The following is an 11,209-nucleotide window of genomic DNA, read 5'->3' on the forward strand; positions in this document are numbered from 1 at the left end:
TTCAGCCACCAAACACTGAGAAAATCGCATTAACAGTAAAATAATATTCTCACTGCCAAATGTACAAATATTCACTAACAGCAAGCGTATTCTCCAAGGCCCCGAGCAGTGCTTCATCAAGTGAGCGTGGCCGCTGTGACAGAAAGCTTCGCTGAAATCCATCCGCCCCTCTGTCATTCACAGCTCTCTGATTCAAGCCAGTTTGGCGCCCATGCTGGCTGGCTGACCTGCTGCCCCAAGCTGCCTTCCTCAATTGACAAGGGACTACTGGAGACCTCCTGCCCAAGTCTGGCTGGTGGGTCTGACCACTAGGGCTTATCCCCATGATTGCTTCTGGAGAGAAAGTGGGAGACTTGAAAAGAAAGCAGCTAGTTGGAATATATGCTGGCATGTAAATCACACCACATAGAAATATTTGCACTGTTTTACACAGATTTCTTGGCGTTTGTAAATGTACTAAGCAATGACCTTTTTCCGAAGTGTATTTATTATTTGGGAAAGTATTATTCCTCTCTCTATTTTTTTATTTATTATTTTTCTAACCCAGATGGGCTACATGTAAGTGCTAATGATGCCTCTGTGTGTGTACACAATTCTACTTGTTTTGCGGTACTGGCTTTCAGTAAACTTAATTGCAGGTATAAATGTGAAATTATATGAATTTTAACTAGAATTTTTCTCTCAGTCAATGAAGAGTGTTGTAATAGGCAATGATGGCATTTTTATATAATTTTCACTGAAAGCGAATAAAGTCAATAAAAATCTTTAAAGTTAAACCTCTTCTATTATTCACAGGGACCTTTTGTAGACTAGAGGTAAGGAGTTGTGCTGCCAACCCAAAGGCAGACGGATCGAAGTTACTAGTTGCTTTGTGGGTGAAAGGAGGAAGGATAATCTCCTTCCCTGAGATTTTCAGCTTCCGAGAATCCTCTGGAGAGTCAGCTGTGAGTTGGTTCTCACTTGACTGCATATAACAACAACAATGTATCCACAGAATCTAAGCAGGCTTGTTTCTTGGAGTGTGTGTCTCTGTGTGTGTGTTTGTGTGTGTTCTCACACATGCACACACACCCATGCTCATCTGTACCTGTGTGTTCTCTTACTTCCTCTTCCATGTATGCTCCTACGGTTGGAAAGGTCAAGTCCATGGCAAGTTCATTTCTAGGCCAACTCTGCCAAATTATATGATGTGAATTAATGTCTGCTAGAGCTTAGAATAGCAAATCCTGATTTAAATTCTTAGACTGTGCTTGTCTACAATTGTTGGGGTGAAAGGCCATTCATACCCATTAATTAGCCTAATCCATCTCAATTCACTTCATTTTATACCTTTTAGGGTATAGATATGAGGTGTATTTAGATACAGTGATGCTTCTAAAGCTCAGAAATAAAATTGTTCCATAAAAAATAATTACCACCTCACTGCATTGTGTTTTATTTCCTTTTAAAAATTGGAATTAGAACATTTTGCAGATGATTTCTTCATACATTGGTGATAGAACAATATTATGTGAACTGGTAGTGGACAAATAATTCTATAGACCATGAGATGAAATATTAAAATTAGTTAGAGAGTCAGATTGTTATCCGGGAAGCTGGGCTCTTTGAGGAGAAATGTGGGGTCAAGATTGGTGGACGATTTATCAACAACCTGCGTTATGCAGATGACACAACCCTGCTTGCTGAAACTGAAGAGGACCTGAAGCACCTGCTGCAGGGGGTCAAGGACTGCAGCCTGCAATATGGATTGAGGCTCAATATCAAAAAGACAAAGATTCTCACCACTGGACCAATTAGCAACATCAGGATGGATGGTGAAGAGATTGAGATTGTACAAATCTTTAGTTTGCTTGGCTCCACAGTCAACACTCTTGGCACCAGCAGCCAGGAAATTAAAAGGCGCATTGCTATGGGAAAGTCTGCTGTTAGGGACCTCTCCAAAGTACTGAAGGCGTCTCTCTGGAGACTAAGGTGCGTTTGATATAGACCATGGTCTTCGCAATCACTTGTTATGCATCAGAGAGTTGGACAATGACCAGGGAGGATAGAAGGAGAATTGATGCCTTTGAGCTGTGGTGCTGGAGAAGAGTACTGAGAATACCATGGACTGCTAGGAAAACAGATTTGTCCTGGAAAGTGTTAAACCGGGTGGCTCCTTGGAGGCAAGGATTCTGAGGCTCCGTCTAACATACTTTGTACATGTTGTGAGGAGAGACCGGTCCTTGGAGAAGGACATCATGCTTGGGAGGGTGGAGGGACGGCGCAGGAGAGGAAGGCCCTCTATGAGGTGGATTGATTCAGTGACTGGGATAATCGGGATGGGAGTGTCAGAGACAGTGCGATTGGTACAGGACAGAGCAGAGTTTAGGGCTGTTGTACATAGGGTCGCTATGAGTCGCAAGCGACTCGATGTCACATAAAAACAACAACAACAACAAAGACTTTCCTCTTAGTATGGAAGTTTTATACGATGGAATCTCAAATTAATACATGCCTATCACTTGAAAATTTTTACAATGCAGAGATTTAAATAACAGAGTTCTATTTAATTGTATGAACAGGTTGTGGAGATTTGTTAATTTTAAATTCCATTTGGTAACAGATGCCATAACTTGCATGGCATTAAAACCAAGTTTAAGGTAATCACACTGCACTTGCTCTTTTGTTCTAAATGTTTTACAATCCTTAATTCACATAAAACATCTGTGAAATTTAGTTAGGAATGTGGTGAGTAAAATTTAATCCCTGTTTCTATACTGGCATGTTGAGAAACATGCCTATGTATATTTCATTCTTCCTCGTGTGAACAACCCATCTGGAAATCAAAGGAAGGTATTTTAGCGATATTCCAAACTTTTGGGGCCAGAGAAGATTAACATAATAGCAGAGCCAAAATAATGCCAAGGAAATGATGATTTCTTCAGCTGATTTTGACAGTGATTAGAGGAATAAACATAGAACCAAATAAAAAATTATAGGTCATTTTGACAGACAAATGTATCTCTGCCAAAGTCAAAGTAATTTATTTCCATTTTTTAAAATAAAATCACAGTTAATATATATTAAATATGAGTTAAATTGTTTTTTAACATATTGATTATATAAAACAAAACACCAAATCCACTGCCACCCAAATTTTTCATCAGATTTCTAAGGCTGGAATCTTTGAGGACTGTTCATCTTTCTTCCACACAGTGGACTTGGTAGCCTGATAACTAATGCAACACTTCAGCAGGGCTTCATTCACAGCTGCAAGCAAGTAGTGATCATGTTCTCTCTGAGTCCTGTCCCTCTCTTTTTCGAGGACAGTGTTGGCCAGGAACAGAGTACAGGATAAGAAATATGATGCCATAACTGAGTTGGCATGACAGACTATGCTATCAGCCAAAGTTGTGCAAATCTAGAACAAAATCAAAATAGTTAAGTCTCTTGATAAGAGAACAAAATTGAGAGAGAAAAAGTTAAGTCAATTTTGATAAGTAAACAAGGTATACTTTCCTCCATATTGCTACAAACAAACTAATTTTTTGGTTCAGTTTCCTCCCTAGTTATTAAAATAAGAAAGAAATGAAGACTTGCCAGATAATTGACCAGATAATAAAGGCACTTAGAACTTTTCCAGGTATTTATACCAGAAAGGAAACTATCTCGTAATTCTTCCCTCCTTTTATTATTTTACTAGTTTATTTACAATTTACAGATTCTTGCAATTTCCCCACTCTTCCACCCATCAAATTGTACAACCTCATGATTGTCCCTGTACAACCCACCCCACCCTCCCACCATACCCCTCTGCACATCCTCATGTCCTATGATTTTTACTGCGTAAACCTGGCTATGAAATGTATAACATTACTAACTGGAAGGTCAGCAGTTTAATACCACCTATAGAGATGTGCACCCTCAAGGTGCTTAGTGGTGCTCAGGAGATTCGCATCCATGTTCCAAATCCTTACAGACCTGCTTTTCCTTCACCTGTGCTACATACACATGAGACTTCTGAGTAATGCACTATAATTTAGACTTTGACTAAGCACAAAGCAGCAGAGAACTTATTGTAGTGATCTTAAAAAGAACTACTTGGGGCTCAGTTACTGTCAATATCTTCTATATCAATAATATAAAGGAAAAGAGCCACATTCTACTGAGGCATAAAAATGCATTTCAAAATACCCAACAAATGTACACTTTTTCTTATGAAAATCCAAGAAGATTGGCATAGAATGGAAATTTCTCAAATGATTCCAGGCATAGAAAAAAAAAGGCAATGGTTAACATTATATTTAATGGGAAAAGTCTGAGAATTTTCCCCTTTAAATTAGGAATGAGACAAAGAGCCCGCTCTCACCATGTAGTTATATTTTATACTAGAATAATCAGCCAGAGCAATAAGAAAAGAAAAATAAAGAGAAGATATCCCTATTAGAAAAAGAAAAGTGAAGTTATCTTCCCTCTTACCAAAACCAACCTGCTTCTTGGAGGTAAGGATTTTGAGACTGTTTCACATTATGTTGAGCATGTAGCCAGGAGGGACCAGTCTTTGGAGAAGAACATCATGCTTGGAAGGGTGGAGAGACAGCGCAAGAGAGAAAGACTTCAGATTAGATGGATTGACAAAATTACTGGGGCAATTAAGATAGGTGTATCAGAGACATTGAGGATGTCTCAGGATAGAGCAGGATTCAAAGCTATTGTGCGTAGGGTTCCTATGAGTGGTAGTCAACTTGATGGCACATAAAAACAACAAATAGGATATCTATTAAAAAGATATAAAAAGAAAATTAAAAAAATCCTCAAGACAACTATTAGAACTAATAGAGAAATTTTGTAACACTGCAAGATACAATGTCAGCAAGCAAATACAGCATTTGTTTCCATGCATTAGAAATGAGAAATATTAAAGGGTAATCCTACCACCTGCTTTACTGGAGAAATACAGGAAATCTCCCATGAGATTAACTGCCTCTGAAAACTTGTTCAAAGCTCAGCTATGGGTTGGTTCTGACTCAATGGTACAAAATAACTAGACTCGGGAAACAGAGAACTGTTACCTGAGGTAACAAGAGGCTGGTGGGAATAGGGCAGAGAGCTTGGAAGGACCATACCCAGCAGCCTGACAGGAATTGTCACAGTGGGCTCCCTGACTCACAGAGTGAGAAAGCTGGGCAATTTGGGAGAAGAGGCTTGCTGGCAGGATGTCATGCCTCTGGGCACTCATTAGAGTTAAAGTGCTTCATAACACTTGCTCAAGCAGGGCAATAGCCAGGCCCAGGGCCAAGGGACCAGAGAGAGGCTTGCCTGCAGGCATGACTGAGAAGAGGCTGCCCTGGTTGAAGAAATGTATCCTAAAGTGTGACTTGTTATTTTTCCAAGAAATTAGTAAATATATTTAAAAAATCCATTTATAATAGCATTTAAGAGAATAAAATAGTAGTAATTATAAGTAGGAATATGAAAGATTTCCACAATGAAAACTATTAAAACTACTGAAAGAAATTTAAGATTTAAAGAAATGAGAATAAAAGTTCCATGTTCGTGAATTAGAAGAGTTAAAATTGCTAAGTCTTAGTGACATATAACATTTTATGTTGCTAATCAAAGTGCTGGCTCAAATCTACCAAACTAGTACTTGCTGTTGTTGTTGTTATGTGCTGTCAAGTCACCTGAGACTCATAGCGACCATATGTACAGCAGCTATGAAGCCTGCCCTTCCCTGAGCCAATCTCACTAATTCTGACACATCTATCCCCATTTTTCCAGTCAATGCATCTAGTCCTGGGTCTTCCTCTCCTGCACTCTCCTTTCACCCTTCCAAACATGATGTCCTTCTCCAAACAGTGATCCTTCCTGGCTACATCCCAAAGTATGTGAGATAGAGCTTCAAAATCCTTACCTCTAAGGAGAAACTGGGTTTCATCTTCTCCAAGACAGACCTCTTTGTTCTCTTGGTGGCCCATGGTATGTTCAATACTCTTCTCCAGCACCACACCTCAAAGATACTTCTTCTGTTATTCTTAGTCATTGTCCAGTTCTGTGAGGCATAGCCTGGATCAGGCACACGTAGTTCTTAGACTGATGTCATTACTCTTTAGCACTTTAGAGAGGTCCCTGACAGCAGACTTCCTCAATGCAATTTGTCTTTTGATTACCTGACCGCTAGTGCTAAGACTTTTGATTGTGGAGCTGAGCAAGCTCTAATTGTTAACAACCTCAATCTCTTCTCCATCTATCATGGTGTTGCCAACTGGCCCAGTGGTGAGATTCATTGTCTTCTTGATGTTGAGTTTCAATCCATATTAAAGACTGCAGTGCTTGATATTCTACAGCAAACACTCCAGGTGCTCCTCAGTTTCTGCAAGTAAGGGTGTGTCATCTGCATATCCAGATTATTGATGAGTCTTCCTCCAATCCTGAGTCTACATTCCATTTCATAAAGTGAATCATCTTTGCCCTCTAAAATCAGCCAAGGATTCAAAGTAAGGGAAAAAAATATTAGAAACAAAGCATAGCAATGCTATCAAATCTAACCAGTACAAAAAGCACAAATTAAATAAATGAGACTTCATAAAAATAAATAAAGGTTTAACCAAAAAAATGAAACAACACACTACCAATTGGGGGAATATCTTCAGAAACTATATAGTTAGCAAGAATATAATAAGCAACCTGTGTGTGTTTGTGCGTATAAACATCTAACACTAAACAATAAGAAGACAAATGACATAAACTTCTAACACTTAACAACAAAAGACAATAAAATTGAGTAGATTTCTTTTTTCCAAACAGGACATTTAAATAGTGAAGTAGTTGCCTAACATTGGAAAAGATACTTGGTATCATCGCTTTTGTTGTTGTTATGTGCCGTCAAGTCACCTGCAACTCATAGTGACCCTATAAACAACGGCTCTGTACCCTGTTGTATCTTGAGCTAACTTTATTGTCTCTGACAATATCCCCATTACTCCAGCCACTGGAATCAATCCATTTCATCCAGGGTCTTCCTCTCTTTCTCTGTTCCTCCACCCTCCCAAGCATGATGTCCCTCTCCAAGGACTGGCCCCTCCTTGTAACATGCCCAAAGTGTGTCAGATGAAGCTTCAGAATTCTTGCCTCTAGGCAGCAGCCTGGTTTCACCATCTCCAGACTGGACCTATTTTTTTCTCCTGGGAGTCTATGGTATATTCAGCACTCTTCTCCAGCACCACAGCTCAAAGGCATCAATTCTTCTTCCATCATCCCTAGTCATTGTCCAACATTCTGATGCACAGAAAATGATTTCAAAGACTATGGCCTGAATTAGAAGCACCGTAGTCTCTAGACTGACATCATTGCTCTTCAGTACTCTGGAGAGGTCCCTGACAGCTGACTTTCCTAATGCAATTCGTCATTTTTATTTCCTGGCTGCTGGTACCAAGAATGTTATGCAACTCAAACACACAGTGAGATATAATTTTTAGTTGACTTCTTGGTGTTAAAATTAAATTCATATTGAAGACCACAGTCCTTGACCTTCTGAAGCAAATGCTTCACATCCTCCTCAGTTTCATCAATTAAGGTTGTTATCATCTGCATAATGCAGGTTGTTGATGAGTCTTCCTCCAATCCTGATGCCACATTCCTAAGTCCAGCCTTCCAGATGATTTGTTCTGCATATAGATTTAAAAGGTATGGAGACAGGACATATCTCTGACACATTCCTTTCCTGAGTGTTTGTTTGCTGTGTCATGAAAACTGCTTCCTGATTCAAACATAGATTTTGTATAAGCACAATCAAGTGTTTTGGGATTCCTATTCTTCTCAAAGTCAGCCACAGTTTGTTGTGAACCACACAGTCAAATGCCTTTGCATAGTCAATGAAACACAGACATTCCTCTGGTACTCTCTGCTTTCAACCAGGATGCTTCTGACATTGACAATCATATCCCTAGTGCCATGACCTCTTCTAAATCTTGCCTCTATTTCTGGTAGTTCTCTGCTGATGAGCTGTTCCAGTCAGTTTTGGGTTGTCGGTTTGTTATTTGTTTTGTTTTGTTTTGTTTTTATATCTTCGTCAAGACTTTCCTTGAATTTACTATTAGTGGTATTGTTGAATAGTTTCCACACTGGAGTTTGATCTGGAACAGGAGAAGAGAGCAGATCCCTGAGAGCCCTGGGCAGCCCACCACCTCCATGAGCCCAGTTACCTTCAAACCCCGGGAGGAGCCGCAGCGACCACAATTGGTCCCAGTCACCATCACTCCAAGCATAAGCAACAAGGCCAGACTCAGCAGGCACCACCAACCCCACCCTCAGTGCTGGCAACACCAAGCCCAGCACCAGGGGCAGTGGCACAGGGAGCAGTACTACGTGGCCTCACATAGGCAGAGTCTGCCACACAAAGGTCATCACAAGGAAAATTTTGGGAACAGTAAAATGATTAATTGTAAGGAACACATATGGTCTTTCAAGCAGGAATGACACCAAAGAAGAGGTATGTGTGCACAAGACTCCCATAAAGAAGAATAACCCCAGGAAGTACCTTTGCGGTGTAGGAGAAGGAGAAACTTTGCAGTTTCATGTTGTTGAAGGAGAAAAGGGTGTGGAGACAGCAGATGTTTCAGGTCCTGGTGGCTTTCCAGCACAAGGCAGTGAATATGCAGCAGACTCTAACGATCATAAATGTTATCGACATCGTAGGGGTCCTCCGTGTAATTACCAGCAGAATTGCCAGAATCGTAAGAGTGCGGAGTAGAATAGGGACTGGAACCTGTTCTCGAAGGCCAGGCCCAAGGACGCAGGCCCTCCTGCAGGCGATGCTTCCTACCTTTCTCCATGTAGAGACACGATGGGGATGGATCACAGTGTTACAATCCGCCTGTGCAGCGAGAGGAGATGGTGGGTGCTGACAACCAGTGAGTAGGAGGGCCAGGTAGACGAGGCCCAAGGACGCCAGCATAGCACAAGCGATGGTTCCCGTCTTACTTCATGCAGAGACCCCATGGACACGAAACACAGTATCCCAAGCCTCCTGTACCAGAGAACCAGGGTGCACGAGAACAAGGTAGACCAGTGAGAAAGAATATGTATGGGGGATTTAGACCACAAATTCAAAAGGGCCTCCTCACTAAAGACAGCCTAGAGAGGGAGCAGTGGAAATCAAGATGAGTCCCAAGGTCAGCAGCAACCTCAACAGCGTACCTTCGCAACTTCAATTCCAGACCCAGACACCCAGAAAACTCTAAATCATGAGATGGCAAAGACAAAAGCAGCCAACACACCCACCGACTGAAGATGCATCTCTCTTGAGGATGAGCAGAGCAGGGCTGAGTAAATGCCACTTACCATCTCTACCATCATCTGGTTTAGTCATCCAACAACAAAAAATGAATACCCAATTCCAGCAATAAGAAATGAATAAAAGATTGGAGCTGAAGACCTTAAGTGCTTGCTTTTTGCCCATTGACCAGATAACTAGGTCTGCATTATCTATGAAACATGGAATTTTTATTATTTTTACTTAAAGACATCTCTTTTTGGTAATGACAAACATGTTTTATAAAAAGCCTGGTTTTTCTCAATATACCTTTAAGAGTTTTTAAGTTGTTTCATATCTGGTCAAGTTGAGATTTTTTTAAAACCTCATATTTAATTTGGTTTCTTTGCTTGTTTTTTTAAAAGTTATTTTCATTTTATTTGATGATGCATTTATTCTTGAGCCATAAATATTTGTTTCTTCAGTTTCTTCTGGGAGATCTTTTTTTTCTGGGCATCCTCCTCTTCTGATTTAGAAACAATCTGTTCCTTTCCAGTAAGGATCATTTCAATATGGCAGGGGGAGCTCATGCAGGGATTAATCTGACCATGAGCTCTGTACGTACAGCGGCACATCTTGGGAGCTCTGTTCACCTGGATATGCTCAATGACAGAGAATCAACATCTAAACCCTTAAGTTCAGCATTACTTTCAGCATTTTTAAGCATATGCAGCAAAAACTCGGCACTCTTTTTTGGCCGCCGACGCTGTGTCCAACCCCACTGTTTGTCCTGGGGACACCTGCCAGCTCCACCATTGTATTGCTGGAAGGGCACAGAGACTGCTCTTCCAAAGTGACATCTTTCAGATATTTGGTGGCTTTTTCGATATGCACACTCTTGATGGCCTGGGCTGTTTCCCGGATGTTCTTAAAATGGACCCAAAGATTTGAGCCTCTTTATTTAAATGACTATGTGGGATTTTCCAGGTCAAGTGAGTATCAAACCATTTTGGGAGATCAACTGAGGCTGCTCACAGGAAAAAGCAAGAACCTCATACTTAGTTTGTAATAAAAGTTTACAACTTGATTTTTCAAAAAAAGTCAACAAAATTTCCAGCACCTTCTAATAAAGGTCTTAAATAATTAAAAAAAATAATTTCTGCACTCTGTCAGATCATCTTTTTTCAGAGGTGATCAAGGAACCACTTTAGGCATGTCCATTTTCTATTATGTCAAACAAAACCATTGAGATCTCCCTACATTGTCAAGATGTTTATACTAAAAATACTTTCCCTTCCTAAGGTATATAAATAGGTTCTTTATTCAAACTAGGTATAAGTCCTGTCTCAATCAATCTTGATGTTAGGCAAATACATACGTCTCAGAACACCTTACCTACATTTTACTTGACCTGCTGTAGGAAGTTATGATGGCCTACAACCTAAGGAGTTGGCTGCCAACCCAAAGACCTCTCTGGCGGTTCACAACCCCTAACAACTCCAACAGAGAAAGATGCATGATCATCCCACAGGATGCTTCATGAAAATTCACCATAGGCTCAACTATGAGCCTCTTACAATTTGATAACTATGGAGATGTGGGGTTTTTTTTGTTGTTGTTTGTTTGTTTGTTCTTTCATTTACTTTATGTGTAAAAGAGAAAGAACAAGGCCTATGTTTCAGACTGGCTGTCAATAATGTGTGAAAAGTACCAAGCAGAATACCTTGCATGTTGAGAAACCTCAAAAGGCTGATAGCACAGAAAGGAAAGTTAGAGAAGGATGGAGAAGAAGGGATACCTACACTGCTATTTTTGTGTACCATCTAGTAAGAACCGAACCATAGCTGACCCTCCAGTAACTCAGTCTTACCCAGAGAAAGAGCGACATCATACTAGGAATACCATGACTTCCCCTCCTGGGTTGTTGTCCTCTCAGCAGAAGATGACAAGATGCTTATGATTTCTAAGGACACGAGT

General features: G+C 40.4%; 2 pseudogenes; one reads left to right on the forward strand and one right to left on the reverse strand.

Moving 5' to 3' along the window:
* Positions 1-323: 323 nt before the first annotated feature.
* Positions 324-9,228, forward strand: LOC102844283 (annotated as a pseudogene).
* Positions 9,229-9,684: 456 nt separating this feature from the next.
* On the reverse strand, positions 9,685-10,222 carry LOC102844699 (annotated as a pseudogene).
* Between the last annotated feature and the right edge of the window lie 987 nt (positions 10,223-11,209).

This window comes from Elephantulus edwardii, unplaced genomic scaffold, assembly GCF_000299155.1.
Source record: "Elephantulus edwardii isolate Elephantulus edwardi_28Jun2011 unplaced genomic scaffold, EleEdw1.0 scaffold00204, whole genome shotgun sequence".
NCBI classification, from domain to species: domain Eukaryota; kingdom Metazoa; phylum Chordata; class Mammalia; order Macroscelidea; family Macroscelididae; genus Elephantulus; species Elephantulus edwardii.